Source organism: Ornithorhynchus anatinus, chromosome 3, assembly GCF_004115215.2.
Source record: "Ornithorhynchus anatinus isolate Pmale09 chromosome 3, mOrnAna1.pri.v4, whole genome shotgun sequence".
In the NCBI taxonomy this organism is placed as follows: Eukaryota; Metazoa; Chordata; class Mammalia; order Monotremata; family Ornithorhynchidae; genus Ornithorhynchus; species Ornithorhynchus anatinus.
In genome coordinates this window covers 29,789,771-29,809,948 of record NC_041730.1, presented here as the reverse complement: position 1 = coordinate 29,809,948, position 20,178 = coordinate 29,789,771, and the positions used below count along the sequence as shown (strand labels likewise).

Genomic DNA, 20,178 nt, shown 5'->3' with positions numbered 1-20,178 from the left:
GGCAAGTCAGTCATTAAATCTTAAACCAGGTGGAAACTAAGATGAGAAGGAGGAACTAGATTAGGCCCTCCATAGCTGGTTCTCTTTCTTTTAAAGCAGTTTTGTAATCTGGAAAAGTGTGATTCTCTTCTATGCAACTAGGCCCCAATGGTTGATATTCCAACAGCAGACTTCTCCCTTCAAGTAACTGGCATGATTCTCCTTATATATCTATCACCAGGCCCCTCTCCCCATTTATATTTTCAGATTTGACCCAACCGAGGGACAGTGGACATGTCCAATCCCCTTCCCTCCCCCAACCCGCCATGTATCCTTTCCCAGTGTTTGGTAGTATGCTCTGTATACAGTAGACATTTAATAAATACTATGACTATTGGCCTTGATTGTTTTAATGGGTCAATTCTGGTTCAGAACATCAGGATACAGTGAACAAGACCCAGTATTGAGTATTTGTGGTTTCTATTGGCAAGGACCTGCCTTAAATTAATTGTGCTCTCAGCTAGTTATTTATAACTTTTTATGGTTCAAACTATCATAATACTTTCTGAACTCTAGCTAGAAAAATTCCACTCTTGATATGTTGCAATCTTCTGAATAATGTGAAACCAGCAACTCAAGAGTTTTCCTTGTAAATTTCCTTCCTACATTTAGAGCACGCTGAAACCTGCTTTGCTGGTGAGAGCTAGCCAGACCATAACCCAAGATGAAATAGCTGTGGGCAATTCTCTTGAGGAGATTTAAAAGCATAAATTCTATGTGTTACATCAGACATGTAAATAAGAATGGGCCCACAAGCCAGGAACCCAAAAGAAATTATGTTGGACCTTAGGGAAATCTGGCATTGACCAATTATTTTTTATTTTAGTGAAAATAACCCATAGCACTAATATTTTTCTTCTTTAATCTGTAGCAGCAAATGACCAAGAGGAACGTTAGAGAACATCTGTCCCTGTGTCCCATGGAGAAAATTGATACTAGATTTGGATTGCGGTACTCTTACGCGACATAAAATAGTGGCTTCTTTTTCTTTTCTCAAAAGAATAAAGCTGGCTTTCACTTAGTTGTCCTCAAGAAACAGAAGGAGTTGCTAGTATGCATAAGAAAAAACGGGGAACAGTTATTCATAATGAGGCATTTGATGCCATTATAACCACCCAGTCAGGGCAAAAAAAATGGAAGAAAAGCCACAACAGACCAGTGCTATTCTACAGGCCAAGCATGGGGCAGGATTGAAGGAAGTGGATTGCAGCACCTCTGTGCATCCCAACCCATGACAGCCGGCTAGCCAAGGGACTCCCTGGGCTGCCTGGGTCTCCAATGGGAAAGGGCATGGGAGCTCTAGGTAAGCCCAGCCAGCAACCATAGTCATTAGGAAGTAATTATGTTATCATTCAATGCCCTGTTGCATCAAGCTATATCTATTTACTCTGTCTACTAAGTCTTATCTTTACATGATCAAGGACAACCTTAGGTACAGCTCAGGCTGCAAATCTCAGCTCAACAGTCCCAGAGAAGTGGCTCTGTATGTACCAGTGGCAGCACTGGCTTAGGGAACACCTGACTTTGGGGTCCAATTGTACTAGCTGGCAGACTGGGTCCAGCCCCCCTACACTATAGGGACCTGTACTTCAGGAACCTTGGAACCTTCAGGAACTAGTCAACCATGTTGACTAGTGGAAAGAGCAAGGGCCTGGGAGTCAGAGGACCTGGATTCTAATTCTGGCTCTGTCAGTTACCTGCTGTGTGTTCTTAGGCAAGTCACTTCTCTGGGCAACTTCTTTGTGCCTCAGTTCACTCATCTGCAAAATGGGGATTCAAGACCTGCTCTTCCTCTTGACTATTCTGTTAGCCCCATCCAGGACCTGATTATCCTTTATCAACCCAAGCACTCAGTACAGGGCTTGGCATATAGTGAAGGGCTTAACAAATGCCATAATTATCATTATTAACTAACCTATTTCCTGTCTCCCAGAAGGCCAGGACCTTCACTACTTGCTTTGAGAAGTACTTTCTTTGGAGTAAGACTCAAGTCAGGTCCTGAGAAGGCCTAGGACAGCAGTCTTCCCCTTGCCCATTGGCTCCCCAGAGTCAGGAGTGATTAGGCATTCAAGCAGGAGGAAGAAGGTATGGTGAGAGGGAAGAGACAGAAAGAAGCGGGGAATGGACTGTGCTTTAAGAGAAAGACAATGAGAGACAGCAGCCTACTAAAATCATGGTCAAAGATGTGCAATGAAGACATAAGGGTCAAAAATGAAAAATTAAGAACTGCATTAAGTTTCTTTAAAACAGAATGGGCAGAAAAGAGGGTTCCCCAGTAGGGAAAAAAATATCATTCATTTTATTTAGGTCTTTCAGCCTCTTTCTCTGGGGTCAGGTATAAATCACTCAAACACTAGCAAGTAAAAGTGATGATATACTAAAGCTAAACAGTTCCTGGCTCATAGCTCATGGTTCCCTGTGTGACAGGAAAAACTTTAAAAATCAATAAGAAGCAAATTTAAATTTAAAAAATCACAGGTTTAGTCTTTTAAGGAGATATAGGTATAAAGCACTTGGTTGTCCCTTCCCCCACCCCCTGTAAAGCAGTGGTGCTGATTCCAGTTCTCTAAATTCCATAGAAATTTGTACTTAACAGCATTTGGGACAAGAACAACCCCCACACAGCCTTTTGGAAGGTCTCCAGCCTGTCTCACAAGGGAAACAGCACTCAGATTTTTTTCTACTCAAGCCACATCCTTAAAGTCACACATGCTTTTCTGTTCTTCTTCCCTTTGTCAGTACAAGCCCTTAGTACAGTGCTTTGCACACAAAAAGTTCTCAGTAAATGCAATTGAATTAGTATAATTGTATTGCAGTGGAAGAAATGGGAATGGGGAACTCTGAAACCATGAATCCCTCCCAAAGCACAAAGATTACTGCCTGTACAGAGATAACCAGCTCAGCCTGGGCAGCGCAAGTTCAGCTATTTCTTACTCACCTCTTTGATTGGGTTGTTTTTAATGATTACATGGTATGATCCTGAGATTCCCCACTCCGTTCCCTACACACCCTCTATAGGGTGTGGGTTAACCACACCACACATCAAACCAGGTCATCAGCAAGCCAAGGCCTGCTGTTCTGACACATACAGCAGAACTGCCATGCCTTTCCCCGTTCACCTGATTCAAATGGACTAGGGCACTAGACTCTCACTCAGCAAGTCTGAGCCTGCTGGCATAAAAAGATGGCTCCTTGTGCCAATTAGGGATTGGATAAGCCAAATCAACTTACCTATTGAGCAGAGCTCCCCATTCTTGCAGTTCTTTTCACTAGGCTCAGTGACTTCACCTAAGAGCCCAAAGTTTCTGATTCCTCAAGACATCCAACAAATGACACCAGTCTGAACTGCCCTTGTCCCATCCCTGTAGTTCTTTTTTCCTGTTGTGATATTTTGCTATCTAATAATTGTGGTATTTGTTACATGTTTACTATGTGCTAGGGACTGTACTAAAAACTGGGATGGATTTAAGCAAATCGGGTTGGACATAGTCCCTGTCCTACATAGGGCTCACACTCTTAATCCCCATTATACAAATGAGGTAACTGAAGCACAGAGAAGTAAAATGACTTGCCCAAGGCCACACACCAGAAAAGTGATGGAGCTGGGATTAGAACCTGTGACTTTCTGAATCCCAGGCCCCTGTTCTATCAACTACATGATGCTTTAGAGATGAACACAAAATTCATAGAAATGCCAGGAGTCAGATCAGCAGTCTAGCCAATGCAGGACTCTGAATCAGCATTGATGATAGGATGCTTGATAGAGCAGTTGCCCTCCTTGATATCTATTTGGAAAATCTGATAACAAAAGTCTCCCTTGTCTCTGGGCCTGACAGCCTCCTGCAGCATATATCCATGATAGGCAATTGGCATCTGAAGAGAAACTCTAACAACCCTCAGTGCAATTCATGGCTGATTTGGCTGCTTTAAAATAAGCCTCTAAGCAGGTGGTTCATGACAGTAGGGAGTTGGCACTAATTCTAATAGGTGTTAAGATATTCTTATTCACCAGGCTTACTACAGAGGTGATAGTGTGATATAATCAAAATAAATTTCTTCCTCTAAGACTCAGAGGCTGGTTACAGATGTGGCTGGGTTTTACCTGCTGGTGAGTTTAAAGGCATCTGAGTGAAATAAATAAAACCTGTTCTTAGTTTTTCCCAGTTTAACTCTGCCACTGACCTTCCATGAAGCTTATACTGGTCAATTACTTAAATTTTCCAGCTCTCAGTTTATCCAAATATAAAATAGGAACTCTAATACCAGCCTACCTCAGAGAGGTGATGCAAGGTACCTAAGCTTAAGAAGGCTAAAGAAAAGCAAAGTATTACTATAAGCAGCAAAAGGTTTATCTCATTCATTCTTGATTCTCAGTGGCACCGACAGCCAAGTTAGCCAAGAGAAGGCTTTTTGTGTCTGAGGAAAAAAGTGTTGAGCCCGGTCAAGAGGGAAATATCGTCCTCGACAAAGAATGGCAACACACTGTGACTATTAAAGGCCCTCCTTTTGTCTTTTTTTAAAAATATTTGTTAAGTGCGTAGTATGTGCCAGGCACTGTAATAAGCAGTGGGTAGACACAAGCTAATCAGGTTGGATTGATTAATCTGAGTAATCAGATTGAGACTGTGAGCCCCACGTGGGACAGGGACTGTGTCCAACCCAATTTCCTTGTAACCACTCCAGAACTTAGTACAGTGCCTAGCATATAGTAAGCACTTAACAAATACCATCATAATTATTATTATCAATCCCCATTTTACAAATGAGGTAACTGAGAGAAGTTAAGTGACTTGCCCAAGATCACACAGCAGACAAATATGGGAGCTGGGATAAGAACTCAGGTCATCTGACTACCAGGCTCTTTCCACAATGACATACAGCATCTAGTGTGCCTTCAATTCTGAATTGATTGCAGGCCTCCTGAGCATTATATTGACATCAGCCTTGAGCTGATTTCAAAATAAAATCTTTCAGGCCAGCAAATAGGCTTCTTCAGTTTGTAAAACTTGTATTAGTCTTGACCACAGTTTCAGGGATAAGCAGCCCAACTCGTCCTAATCCTTGTGTGTCAGCCAGTCAGTTGTATTTATTGAGCACTTATTCTGCGCAGAGCACTGTACTAATCGATTGGAAGACTACAATATAACAATAATCAGACACATTCCCTGCCCACAGCACAGTTAGAGTCAGTGTAGAGGGATTATTTCACAAGAAGAAGAGAACACAAGCATTGGAATGTACAAAACACAAGGTCCCATGAAAACCTACTAAATGCAAAAGGTGCAGAATTTATTTCAATTGTTTGATTTCCCTTAAAACCGAAGCCTGATTTCTTTCAGGCCTCAGCACGGGCTAATTGTGTTGGTTAATCAGATTAGGAATGTGGCAGAAAAACCACAGAGTTCTCATCTATTTCTGCTCTCACCTGATATACTTAACCCTCTCTCCCCAGCCCACAGGATCGGCCTCCTCATTTACTTTGGTTTTCCTACATGAATTCACTGATAATCCTCCCCTCTGTGTCGATCACCCAGATGGAACCGTTTTGAAAAGATCTCCACCACCTCCTTCTAGCACATTTCTAAATGCTGGAAATCTTGAACTAGGTATAATGCAATGACCCTCAATTATTATTGAGGAGAAATATTCCTCATGAAAAGGCAGGTTACTTGCTTGGGGAGGATGCTGAGTCACTGACACTAGAAGGACTCAGAGATTGGTCAGGTAAAGCTTTTAGTTTAATACTGAGAACAGTACCTCTGTGAATGCATTCTCTCCAGGAAGGAGAGAATGGCCCAGAAAATACTGCCCAATCTTTACCTCCTGTGTCCTAAAATTTGTAATACCATAATTTCCCCTTGACATTTAAGCCCCAGAAAGTGCTTTGACATTTATGAAGCACCAGAGAGGAAAGAGCACAAGGGACAACCCAGTCCTAATCCAAAAGGGTGACAGTGGTAAAATGGCACTCTGTAGCATCTTTTTCTTCCAAAAAGTTCAAAGCACCCCATATAAGGAACTCATCCCCAGCATAGCTCATTCCCCATGAGGAAGGGGACAACCATTTTATAGATCATGGCAGCAAGACCAACGTGCTCCCTTGAGTGTGACACTGTGCAAGGGATTAAAATGGACTCCTAGTAGGAGAAATAGTCACCTAAAGTAATCTGATGTTGGGGGTCAAGGGTTCAGGTGAATTTAAAGGAAATGATGAATAAGTTCTTCCAATATGGAACCTGGGTTCCCAACCCCATCATATCACTGAGGCAAGCTTAAAAACCAACTCGGCCTTCAACGCACAATTTGAGTGGTGCCCAAGTAGTTCTAGGGCAGGGCCCACTGAGTAATCCACTTGCCATTCTTGAGCCAAACCATTTGGCTTAAACAGATAGCCCCCACACTACCAGCTGAGCCGATTAAGGTTAGTTCCCGTATTTTTTTTTTGTTCGTCTCCCACACTCACCCTTTCCCTGTATTAATGCCAAGGTATTAGTCCCATCCAAAGCAAAAGTTAAGTAAGACACTCTCCAAATCAACCATTATTTTTCATCTAGAGTTTAAATGTGTGTTCTCCTGCCGGAAACACAAAGCAGACATTCGCCCAGAAATTGGGGTTCTGATAATAGCATTTATTTTCCTTCTTCCTTTTTTCAGATGTTTATTCTGGGACTTTTCCCAGTTCTTGAGAAATTCACTTAATCAATCCTTCAAGATCATTTTCCTCTCTCTTTCGGAGCCTATTGTTTCCCATCAGCCCTTTCAACTTCAAAAGATCACCACTGATGATAGCCCAAGAGAAAACATGTTTGGACATACCCAGTAGATCAAATTCTGCAGTGAGAAAGTCCTGACAATGATAGATACTGCATGTTAGCAGGACAGGGCTGAGGTTTTCAGGTTAATAACAAGGCCGGTAGTGATTACCTAGCTCTACAAACCCCCTACCGCCCAGCCTTCAGGAGCAGCTCTAAAATTCCAGGTTGCCTTGTTATTCCATATTGATTTAACAACCCAGGGGCATTTGGAACATAAACAGCCACTGTGGCGGTACCTCCCTTCTGCGACTGTTACTCTTGCTGCTAGTCTGAAAAAAGCTTGAGCTCAGACCTGATAACCGGGCCACTCTACCAGCTTTTTGCCGCCAGAGCTCAAAATCTATGCTCAAGAATGAGGAGGAGGAGGAGAAAGCAGCCAGTGAGCAGATCGTGTGATTCCACTGTGCCCCCTTCTGGCTAATCTAGCTGTGGCTCCTTTCTGGGTTCCATGCTCCCTTCTCAGGGAGGAAGGAGGGTGGAAAGAGGCATGGGATGGGGCCTGTTGGAATCACAGGGGAAAATCAGAAGAAAGGGAAGCGGAGGGAAAGAAAAGACCAATCATTCATAAACTACAAATGGGTTTTCTGCCTCTGACTTTAATTCACCCCCTGATGAAAATATAATAATAGAGGATAGTGAATATCTGAGAAGGCAATTTTCAAAATAGGGCCTTAAATGTGTTACATTTATGACGGTAATTTATTCAGACCACGCTGTTAAGGGTGGTTACAGTGGAAATTTCTGGGATGAAGTCTAAAAAGAAGCAAAGCCAAGTGCAAAAGATGAGGGTGGCTAGCAAATTTAAAGAGGCTGAGTCCTCTAATTAGTTCCAGGCTGTCTGCTCCCCTAGCCCAGGGCTGGATTAACCAAAGCTGCAGCTCTGAGCTAAAAAGTCTTATAAAGGCCACTAACTTGATGGTGTGATGCAGATTCCTTCATACATAGCATGAACAATAACAGGGAAGTAGCATGGCCTAGTGGAGAGAGTATGAGCCTGGTAATCAGAAAGACCTGGGTTCTAATCCCTATTCCACCACTTGTCTGCTGTGTGACCTTAGGCAAATCTTTTAACTTCTCTGTGACTCAGTTACCTCATCTGTAAAATGGGGATTAAGGTTGTGAGCCCCATGTGAGACAGGGACTGTGTCCAACCTGATTAGCTTGTATCTACCCCAGAGCTCAGAAAAGGGCTTGACACGTAGTAACTGCTTAACCAACACCATCATCTTTCTGTAGCACCATGCCTCACTAGCCAGCCCTCTCCCCATGTTCCCTAGCCCTAGCCCCCTCCCTCCTCCCTTGTGTCCCACGAGTGTCCCAACCATCAATTCTTGGTGATTCCTGCTCATGTGACCCATCCACAACCCAGGATTCAGGCCCTCACAGCGCCAGGCCAGGCTGATTGGTTCAGAGACCCAGCCAGCCACCTGCGTGGCACCCAGGCAGGCCTAGTGCAGTGAAAGCACATAAATAATAACAATAATAATAATGGTATTTGTTAAGTGCTTATTATGTGCCAGGTACTGTTCTTAACACTGGGGTAGATATGAGCTAATCAGGTTGGACACAGTCCCTGCCCCATATGGGGTTCACAGGCTTAATCCCCATTTTACAAATGAGGAAACCGGAGCACAGAGATGTTAAGTGACTTGTCTATGGCCACACAGCAGACAAGTGGCAGATCCAGGTTAGAACCCAGGTCCTTTGGATTCCCAGGCTCATGCTCTATCCACTTGGCCAGTGAAGCGAGGGGTGGCCAGAGCAGCTCGGAAGGACACTGCTTTCCTGAGCACAGCCAGACCCAGAACTTTGGTTTCTGCTCCTCCAGCGGCCTAGGCTCTGTGGCTGTTATAGTACCTACTCTCATCCCCCTCCAACCAGGGCTTCTCCCCTCCCCAGCAGACATTATAGGAACACAGGGTGAGGAGGGGAAAGCAGAGGGCAACCCAGTCATACCTCTCCTGTGGGTCCAGAATGTGCAGGCTCCTCTCTTAAGCTGCCCATCCCCTTACTGCCCCACACCAGGGCTAAGCCCCTTAAAGAGCAACATCCCCTCTACCAGTCAGCTATGGAAAAGCTTCGGACGTGGTAGGCAGAGGTGGATCAGCCCCTGGGGCTGTGCTCAACTGGGAAGATATGGGGAGGTGGTCGCAGAACTGCAGAAGAGCCAGGGCAGCACTGGAGGACCGGAGGCTTGGCTCCGAGTATGCAATCCCACACAGTCCCACTCCCCTGGCTCCTTCCTCCTTGCCCTTCGCACCCCATCACTCCCTCCCTCACCACAACCCACCCATTCCTTTCTCTTTCATCAGCCGTCTTCTCCTTTATAGATAAGAAAAATTTTAACTGCAAGCACAGCCCTGTCTGGGAATGGGATCTGCAACTCCTGCTCCCTTCCCCCTCCCTTACTGCACGTGTGCAGTGACCATCTAAAAACAGATGATTTAGGATATTTTCTTCATGTTTCAAGCAGCCATGTTGGGAGATGTTGCTAGGGGTTAGGAAGGGGTCTAGTGCTGATTCCCTTTATCTTAGAGTCCAGGGCTGAAACCCCTTTGAACCTCTGCAGCAATCCAATGCTGTTCTGCCCTGCCCTTCCTCTACCCAATCTCTTCCCTTCATTAACTTTGTCAAAGAAACGGAAAAAAAAATAGTTCAGAGGTTGAAATACAGGTGCAATAAGGAAAGACTAAAGATACCCAGGTATACAGTCTAGAGAACAAATTAAGGAGGATTTCAATGACCACTGGTAAGTGAAAGAAGACAGAAGTTGTTTTTTTCTCTTCCTCTGAATATAGGACATAATATCATAAGCTGTTCCAAACTGGGTTAAATCAACAACCCATCCAACTCAGTACTCTGTCTCCAACTTTGGTGTCGAAGGACGGTTGTCATCCTGAGCACCCAACTGCCTCATTAGAGATGTACCATCCAACATCCCTATCTTTTCCCTCTAATGATCTATTATGGACCTCTCTTCCATTAATGTAACCCAACCTTTAAGCATACTGTTATTTTCTTCCAGGACATCTAGACTGTAAGCTCCTTGTGGTCAGGTAATGTGTCTGCCAATTCTGTTACATTGTACTCTCCCAAGCATTTAGTACAGTTCTCTGCACATAGCAAGCACTCAATTGATACCACTGATTAACTGATTGAACACAACTTCCTATGGTAATGCAAATCCCCTACCACCACTGAGGAAAGCAGTGTGTTGGGTTTTTTTTTTTTGGAACCTACCACCTTCAAGCTTCAATAAATGTCCCTACCCCTACCCCCATCCAGGTATAGAGAAATTTGGAGAGCAACAATTCTATGTTCACCTTGTCCACTCCTTCCATGAATTTTTAGACTTCAATCATGCCCCACCCTCTTTCCCCTTTGTCTGGAAAGACAAGACAAAAATAATTCTAATCTTTTCAAACTATGGTGTGTCCTCTTATACCCCCAGCTCCAGAGGGACCATGACTGGGAGGATTGAGAGCACGAATGGCACTGGTCATGCCAGTAGCACTATAATTAACTCCTCTGCAAAGGTTCCGAGTCTCAGGATGGAGGCTCGTCCTTCAGCTCCAATAACCGGCACCAACGCTTCTCCTGTAATGTGTATTTCACCATCTTTTGGATGGAAAACTGTTATGGAATTTGGTTGCACTCTTCCAAAAACACATATTTGCCTGAACATGTTTATGTTCTTTTTTTTTTAATGTAAATTTGTTAACTGCTTACTATATGTCAACGACTGTTCTAAGCACTGGGGTAGATACAAGTTAATCAGATCAGACATAGTCCTGTCCCAAACAGGGCTCAGTCTAAATAGGCAGGAGTACAGGTATTTCATCTTGCTTTTGCAGTTAAGAAAACTAATGAATGAGAAATTGTGATTTGCTCTAGGTCATACAGCAGCCAAGTGGCAGAGCTGGGATTAGAACAAAGGTCTTCTGACTCCCAGGCTTGAGCTTTATCCCCTAGGCCACACTGCTTCCCAAGCATTAGGAAGCAACAGTCGAAGCAGGCATTGTTATAGCACAATTTCTCCTTAACATAAGTCTCTTCAAGAATGCAACTCCCTAGCTTTAGGAGAACCAACCCGTATCCTCAAATGGAAGAAGTTCCACTCACTGCACATCTATTTGGTCTTTCTTTACATCTTTTCCAGCTTGACGATGTCCTTAGTAAGATGCAGCATTCAGCAGACACCAATATTTGAGGTGAAAACCCCCATTAGTTTTATGGGCTTTGTTTGGCTCTGTTTAGCCTTCATCATCATCAACCCAGTGTACAGGCCACTGGACTAGCCATTGCTGCTAATGTCCCAAGTTTTGTTGGTGTTTTTTTGGCTACCATCACACAGTAAACCTGCATTTTTGAGGGAGGATGAGGGATGATGGGTTTCTATTGTATGATGGGGAGTTTAGGTTGGATATGAAGAAGTTTTTTCTCTAAAGGGTTGGGCAGCTCCACAAGGCACTACAGCAGAGGTTATAAATGGATCATGGTAATAATAACAATAATAATAATTTTGGTACTTATTGAGCACTTATTATGTGCCAAGCATTGGGTTAGATACAACTCCAACAGATAAGATGAAGCCCCTTTCCCACATGGGACTCTGGTCTGAGAGGGAGGGAAAGTGGGTATTAAATCTCCATTTTACACATGAGGAAACCAAGGCACAGAAAAGTCAAGCGATTTAATAATAATAATAATAATGTTGGTATTTGTTAAGCGCTTACTATGTGCAGAGCACTGTTCTAAGCGCTGGGGGAGATACAGGGTAATCGGGTTGTCCCACGTGAGGCTCACAGTTAATCCCCATTTTACAGATGAGGGAACTGAGGCACAGAGAAGTTAAGTGACTTGCCCACAGTCACACAGCTGAAAAGTGGCAGAGCCGGGAGTCGAACTCATGACCTCTGACTCCGAAGCCCAGGCTCTTTTCCACTGAGCCACGCTGCTTCCCAAGATTTGCCCAAGGTCAAACTGTAGGCAAGTGGTTGAGCCTATATTACAATCCAAATCTCCTGACTCCCAGTTCTGTCCTCTTTCCACTGGGCCACACTGCTTTCTTCCAGACAATAGAGCTCTGTGAGCCTGAAACTCTGGGCTCTGTGAGCTCCATGAGGTCAAAAGCTAAAGTTTTCCTTCATCCTTTCTCTGCTCTCCCAACCCCACCCCTGCCCCCATCTTCTTTGTGTAGCTATGCCTCTGGGCACACTTTAGCCCACCCTAACAGGGGCTTGACTTCCCCCCAGAAGTTCAGAGTAGGAGGGAAGAAAATGGAGGAAAGAGGAATGTGCTGTAAATGGCTCTGAGGTCATGAGTGTCGGAGGGTCCCCTCCTCTTCCCTCCCAGGACAGTGGACTGTGACTGGCTCAAGAGGCTCTGACTAGGGCTGGTGAAGATTGTGCTTCTGGAGTGATTCAGAACAAGTCCTCCTTAGACAGAGGGACTAAATGATCTCTTGAGGTTCCTTGTGACACTACAATGCTCTGAATCACTAAGAGACCTGAAGATACCCCAGGAACATGTCCCCATCATTCAGCCCACATAATTCAATAATGCAGACATTTAGGATGCTATATTTTGGGGCTTCTCAATTTTTTGATTAATCAACTTGGATCATGCAGTTAAAATTCCCAGAGATCTGAGGTTGGAATATTGGAAATCTGTTATGACTGGCTGAAATCATCAGGGGTTAAGAATCTAGCAACAGTTCTAAAATACCAAAAGTAATTAGTGTTTTCCTGTCAGCACATAATGAGTCTACTTTAATCAGTTTTCTAAGCAACAGCTTCAACTGAACAAAGCTCAAAGCATGGAAATGGCCTGTGAAACTCAGCTTTGCTATTAACTGAAAATGTATCCAAGATGTCTTTACTTCCTCCATCATTCTGAGAAAGAAGTATCTACTGACCCATCTAGAATAACTTCATTACACTTTAAAATTACTTCAGGTTGGGGTGTTTCAAACATCTTCCAGGTACCCAGAGTGTATTAAGTGACTGACCATGACAAACAAGTGACCGGCTTATTAAATGATCTATTTTCCAAATAACAACAAATGAAACCTACAAACGGGAGAAGCAACATAGCCTAGTGGGTAGAGCTCGGGCCTGGAAATCAGAAGGTCATGGGTTCTACTCCACTTGTCTGTTGTGTGACCTTGGGCAAGTCACTTAACTTCTCTGTGTCTTAGTGTCCTCATCTGTGAACCCCATGTGGGACAGGGACTGTATTCCACCCAAGTATCATATACCTACCCCAGCGATTAGAGCAGTGCCTGACACATAGTAAGCATTTAGCAAATACCATAAGTGCCTAGTACAGTGTTCTGCACACAGTAAGTGTTCAATAAATATGACTGAATGATTGGCTTGGCTTGGCTGAACCCTCATCACCCTGAGGAATCAGAAGTTACTGAAATGGCTGTTAGACATTTAGATGAAAACTTCAGTAAATGCCACAGTTGTCATTTTCTAGAGGTGCCTATGTGCTGCCAGGAGAAAAGAAGAGAGTGAGAGGTGTCTAAGTGCCATCAGCAGAGGAGTCACTGGATTAAAAGGTGCACTGAGTGAATCTTGGTCCCTGCCAATCTTGGAGGTGGACAGAGGGAATTAGGGAGTAGAAGTTCAGCCCTTAAATCTTTATCCCTCCTTCCCCCTAGTTTATGTTGTACAGCACTTAACTCCTTCTATCAACCAATGGTATTGATTGACCACTTACTGTGTGTGGAATAATGTACTAAATGTTTGAGCGCTACTAAGCACTGATAATGATACCTGAGCCTTTATTTAGCACTTTCACATTACTAACCTCAAATTTGCCCTCATGACAAGTTGCGAGGTAGGATACAGGGCCAGGTATTATTATCCCCACTTTTCAGAGGAAGAAACTGAGGTAAAGAGAGGTTAAGTGACCTGTCCAAGGTTACACAGCAGATTGGTAGCAGAGCTCAGAAATGAACTCAAGTCCTTCGGCTTCCAGAGCAGCCCTCTTCCAGACTACACCCTACTGCCTCCCGCACCCTACCCACTGCCTCTCACCCACCAAACTGCCTCTCACAGCCCTCACTGCCTTCCACACACCACACTGACTTCCACAAACACTCACACTGCCTCCCACAGCCCATACTGTCTCTCACAGACCATACTGCCTTCTGGCAGCATTGTAGATAACCCTGGAGCCCACACCAAGAGTCTTGGCCAATGAGTGGAACTCCAGCGAAATGCCCCCATGGGGTTCAGGTGCCTGAGCCTAAGTCAGCCACATAAGTGTAAGATCCTCCCAGAGTGACCCACCAGTCCGCACCACCTGTCTTCCCCTCTGGCTCTGACTAGTGTCCCCATACTGGGCAGTGTCATAAAAAGCAGGAAGAGAAAGGGGGAAATGAGCAAATGGGAGAGATCATGGAAAGGAGAATGGGGAAGGAACCAAACAATAGATCTATAGCATTTCCTGAGCACACATTCTGTGCAGCATATTGGATTAGCACTTGGGACAGTAAAATTAAGTTAGTAGGCCCAATCCCAGCCCTCAAGGAGCTTACAAAGGGGAAAGAAGAGTAGGAGGTAAGAGCACAAATGGAAAGAGGAGGTTATGTGGGAAAGATAGGAGGGAAAAGAAGGGAGGCCATCCTTTCCAATGAGACTCATAAGGTGGTCAGGCTACTATCCCATAATGCCTTAGCTGGCCCCACCCCCGGGCCCTTTCTTGCTTTTCAGTTCTCCTCACTATATGTTAGTTTCCCCATGATGACAATAAGGAGAGTAAAAGTGTTGTGGGAAAGAAGATGGTACCAATTTTAAGAAGATTTTCAATGGATTTTTTAATGGCTTTCATAAATTACTTACTATGTGCCAGAGACTGTACTAAGTGCTGGGGTAGATACAAGATAATCAGGTTAGACACTTTGTCCCACCCGCATGGGGTTCAAAGTCTTAGTAGTCCCCATTTTACAGATGAGGAAACTGAGGCACAGAGAAGAAAGTGACTTGTCCAAGGTCACCCAGCAGACAATCGGTAGAGCCAGTATTAGAAGCCAGGCTTGTGCTTTCGTCACTAGGCCATGCTGCTTCTCTTAAAAAAAAAAGGTCTATTTCATCCCTTTGCTTCCAGATTACACTTCCATCTTAATCATGAAAGATGTCCCTATTTTTGACAGTGCCCAAGGCCAACAGAAGTCTCAGTTTGGCTTGACTTGCTTTATCCATCTAGACAATCCATCACTCCATCTGAGGAAATTAGGATAGAGCCATGATAGACTCAGTTTTAGAGGACAGTTCTGATTTCATCCCTGGATCCCCAGGTACAACTTGCCCTCAGAGATTTTTGTCTCTAGGTATAGAGATCAAGACAAGGAAGTGGACTGCTCTACACACAGTAAGCACTTAATAAACAAGATCGAATGAATGACTGTCTGTTGCTTCCACCTCCCCTCAGAGGAAGGAGGAGCAGAATGGAGTTTCCACAGCAGCCTGAGGCTCAGGACCATAACCAAGAGGGACGGTGTCCTGGGCCGCAGCCCAGAATGAACAGCTGAAGGGTCAGAACAACTGTCATTTCAGGCCAACCCAGAGCTGAGGGGATTAAACTTCTCAAGGCTCTCCCTTTCCCATTTGACCACCAACCAAAGAATCTCAGTCCCAATCCAGGAAAAGGGAAGTCCAGAGGGCTGAATTACTTTAGTGGCAGGTAGATCCCTTCTTTAAATCAAACAATCAATAGTATTTATTGAGCATTTACTATGGGCAGAGCACTCTACTAATCACCTGGAAGAGTACAATACAACAAGTTGGTAAACACATTCTCTGCCAACACTGGATTTACAGGTTAGAGACAGCTTATCGTCTAGAAGTCTCCATCCTCTATCTATCCTCTCCTTTCCCTAATAATAGCAACAATGATATTTTTAAGTGCTTACTAGATTCCAAACACTGTACTAAGCACTGGGGGATGATACTAGAAAGTTGGCTCGAAGTCCCTGTCCCACAGTCAAAGGAGTGGCTCTCTCATGACTGCCAATATGCCTCGATAAAGAGCTCTGGTGGGTAGCCCAAATTTTCTCTTTCGATGTGAGCACTAAGATGCCTATTTATGTTGGCCCTGGGTTCTGATGGGTGTTTGGAACACAATGAGAGAGGGAGAAGACAATCCAACCAAACTCCACTATGCCTCCCTTCATTATAACTTAAAGGACTAAATTCCTGTATGTTATACAGTGAATATTGTGCTGAATATAGCCACAGTAGGTGACTAAATTTATTTTACACATTCGGCGTTAGGATTATCTGACTGCAAGGTGCAAATTTTTAAAGTCCAAATATATGTAAAATTCTGGGACCCTCCAAATTAACTGGACAAATCTTCCAGCATGGCTTTCTCAGTTGTTCTTTATGTGTTGCTTAAAAATTGTTCCTTCAGTTGCCTCTTTCATGTTTGCGGGAGTCCTTCCCATCCCCCAGACATAATACAAAACAGTTAATTGTTCCGTCAACCCTCTAATATTCTAGTGCTATTGCTGCTGGGCTTGCTTATTTGAACTTAGTCACCTATTAAATACAAGCTTTAGTCTTCTCCTTCCCTACCCAATTTATCTGTTATCACAGATGGCACATGACATCTGATCCCAATTGTCCTGGATTGTGAAAAAACCAAAGATAGAGATCCAAAAGAAAAAGGATAAAATGTTTTTCTTGGCATTCTCTTCGTATCTGATGCATTTAAATTCGTTTTCTATCTTTTAAGTCCCATGAAAATGGCCTCTTTTTTTTTCAATATGACTTTCCTGCTTTCATTCCTGCAAACTTGGGCTTTGTACTCATCTCCCAGTTTTCACCTAATGAAATGTTCCTATTTGAGTTTCAGAATAGCATATAGCTCTAGGTTACTTTGGTGACCATCTCTATCCTGTTTATAGTTTTCTCTTGAAGTCTTTGTCAAAATATTTTCCTTAGGAAGACAACCTTCTTGCACTTCTTCCTCTCCCAGATTTGATTTCCATTAGTATTTTGCTTCTTTTGTGGTCTGCTTGTTAAATTTAAATAGATTTTAATGAAGGGCACAAGAACACCAAAAACACATAAAGTGAGCTCCCAGCATATGCATAAAACTAAAGCTATAATATAAAACCAATGTCATTCCATCAAAGGCTAAGGTGGTGATGCTTAAATTGATAATCATGCAAATACCAAGAGATTGTCCATATTTTAAACTCTATTAATTATAAACATGGTGGTGCTTAAATTAACAGTCATGCAAATACCAAGAGATTGTCCATTCTTTAAACTAATGAAAGCAGAAAGCTCTGAAACTGAATAGAAAAACAAAAAATTTCCAGTGGGTGCTACAAAATTGACTGAAAATAGATGTGCTTTGAATATACAAAGGCAAGCCCTTGATCTAAAAAGAGAAAATGTTAGCATTTACTGCCACCTGTTGGGAAAGGGAAAAAAAATGTTTCTCTTTTTCAATTCTTGGAAATCAGGCTACCCTTATCAAGAAAGCCCATCTCCTTTGGGTGTGCATATGCTGTTAATTTGGTGACAGAGATAACCCCTTTAAAAATTCAACCTCAGTAAGGCGGATAGATGTGAAAAACAAAATGAAATCAGGCGACTGTGATCTCACAGCAACAGATAATCCCATAAATCAGTTGAATACTTAGGAGGGTACCCGATACATTATGCTTTTAAGACCCATGTACATTCTTAAATAGCCCCTGAAGCTGAATTTTGGAAGAGCGATTTGCCTTCTAAGTGACATGACAAAAGCCTTACAGTAATGGGAGCATTTTAGACCTCCAAATCAGGGCCACTTATATTAGCAAATGGAATTGGCCTCTTGTTACCATCAGAGAACTCATCCCTATGATCTGTGAGCAAAGACAGTTAAGAAAAAATAAGGTGGAATGAGGCCTATGATAAGGTGGAGACTATGCCATCCAAAAGAACTTTGATTCATAGAAAAATTTTCCTCTCAAGCGCCGAAAATTAGTTTTAATTAACCATAACATTTCTGTAGCCAAAGTCTTGGGGTTATTAGAAACTTCCACTCATGGTAAGTATTTCAGACCTGTCTGGCATCCTGAAAGATTGACCCAGGAAAATCCTAAGTAGCAACCGCTGCTCAAGGAGGATCCTCATCTTGGAAAGCCAGGGGAAAGGTGGAGATACTGACTCCCAGCTGCTAGCTTGCACACTGGTAGTAATAATACTAATAATAATAATTAGTCAATGGTGGAACTTGGGGTATTTGGGGTCCTTCTGCTTTGCCTCCGTGAGACTCCTCAGAGTTAATTCTCTTCCGTTGTCTCCCTAACCATGACTCCTTCCACTACCAAGTGGATTCTCCCCTCTCTCTCTCATCTCCACCAGTTGCCATCTCCCCTCCCCATCTGCTTCCTCCATCCTCTCCAGCCACCACAGCTCCTGCCATTGCCCCTATGACATTAAGTCATTGCCCCCACCATTTGGCACAGCTATTCACTAGTGGGCTTGTAAATGCATGTTGTAATAAAATTATCCAGGGCTAAGTAAAACCATGGTTGATAAAAGTCTCCAAGTATTTTTCTCAAGTGTAAAATTTTGCAATCTTGCACAAGATCCTGTCCTAATTCCAACATGGGAAACAACATTCTTCAGCTCAAATGCCTTTCTCAAGTTCAAATGCATTTGGTGGTTTTGTTCCTTCCTGTCCCTGTCCTGTTTTGCCATGTCTTTGCTGTTCTGTTCAACAGCTACTATCTACGGCCACAAAAGGATTGCTAGAGGTCACAGATGTATTCTGTTCACCTGAACAATTCCTTGGGATTTGACCCTGGGAAAATGGCTCAACATGAATAAAAACAGTAGATCCTCTCTAGACTCTAAGTTCCTAATGGGCAGGGAACGCACCTACCAAATCTGTTATATTGTACTCTCCCAATTGCTTAGTACAGTGCTGTACACACAGTAAGCACTCAATGAATATGATTGATTGATGTTGGGGCTGGGGCATTCTCTCCAGTAGTTATCATAAAACAAGTAGACACAATTTTAATGAAATCTTGGTTCACTTCAAATCAATTGACAAGTATGCATTCCCTCTGCCTCTTATCAATAACAATGCTGCTGGATGTAGAACTGTGTGATATTTTTAAATGCTCCTTTAATTAATTCATTTCCAAGATCTTGGCACTTAAAATGATAGAGAAATAAAGAAAAGGAGAGATTCTTATTTTGAAAACCCTTTCTATGAAACATTCTTTTCTGCTTCCATCAAGAGATTCAGGGAATAAAGAGAATGCTGATTGTGAAAGAAGGTGCTCTGTGCTTGGTTAGGTTTAGCAATCTGCCAGAAGAGTGAATCAAAAGCAAACAAAACTTGAACTTGATATTGAAAATGAAGCTTCCGCCTGCTAGTGTCGCAATTTTAAATGATCTCTGACCAAGCAACGAAAGAAAATCCAACAAAAAAGATAACCATCAAAAGGAAGATGTGTGTTGGGCTACAGGATGAAAAAATTAGAATCTGCATGAGTGTGTGTGTGAGTGTGTGTGTATTTTCTTGTGTATAATGCAGATATACCCCCCTTATATTGAGCTCCCTTACAACATATATCTTAGGCTTACATAGTAGTCTGTGGTTTAATTCTAGATTAACTGAATCTAGAGCAAACAAAATACAATTTATTTAAACGGTAAATTGCAAAGATCATTTACTACTTGTTTTATACCCTGTGTCATATGTCTTTTGTATTTCACAGATTTCCTTTGGACCTATTATTTTGGTGGAAAAAAGTGCAGAAGATTCTAAAAGATCTTGTCTAGAACTTTTGTAGGAGATTTATACCGATATATGAAATGGCTTTTCTGAATATCAGTTAATACTTATGTTGCCAAAAGCGGGATATTTTTTACAAGTGAGAGTTAAAAAACTAGAAATGAAACATCAGTAGAAGCAAAATGCAAGTGAACTGTGTTGTTATGCTTTAGGGGTTTTCCTTATATTTTGCTTTTCACACTTTCACAAAAAAAACAAACCAAAAAGATCCCTTTGACCTTTAATAGATTACTCTGAGAATCATACTTGGAGTTGGCTTACCGAATAAATGAGGGCACAAAAGTATTCATTGCAGTTGAGGTCTCAAGACATAGTCTGTTCTGTGAGAACAGACTAATTTCTATTCCCCCTTCCAGCTATCTTGCTATGCTTGCTCCTGGGACCAGAGGGGTCTTGGGTGAGAGAGAGTGTGAATGGTTCAGTGCAAATCATCACCACTACTGCAAAAGCAACTGTCCTGCTGTTGAAAGGCATATCTCTCCCCTCTTAACCACTCATGTTT

The 20,178-nt window shown here is 42.9% G+C and overlaps 1 protein-coding gene across 2 annotated transcripts in view; it reads right to left on the bottom strand.

Moving 5' to 3' along the window:
- SLC1A2 (solute carrier family 1 member 2) overlaps nt 1–20,178 on the bottom strand; it is a 132,511-nt gene that overhangs the window by 107,861 nt on the left and 4,472 nt on the right. The window lies entirely within an intron of this gene.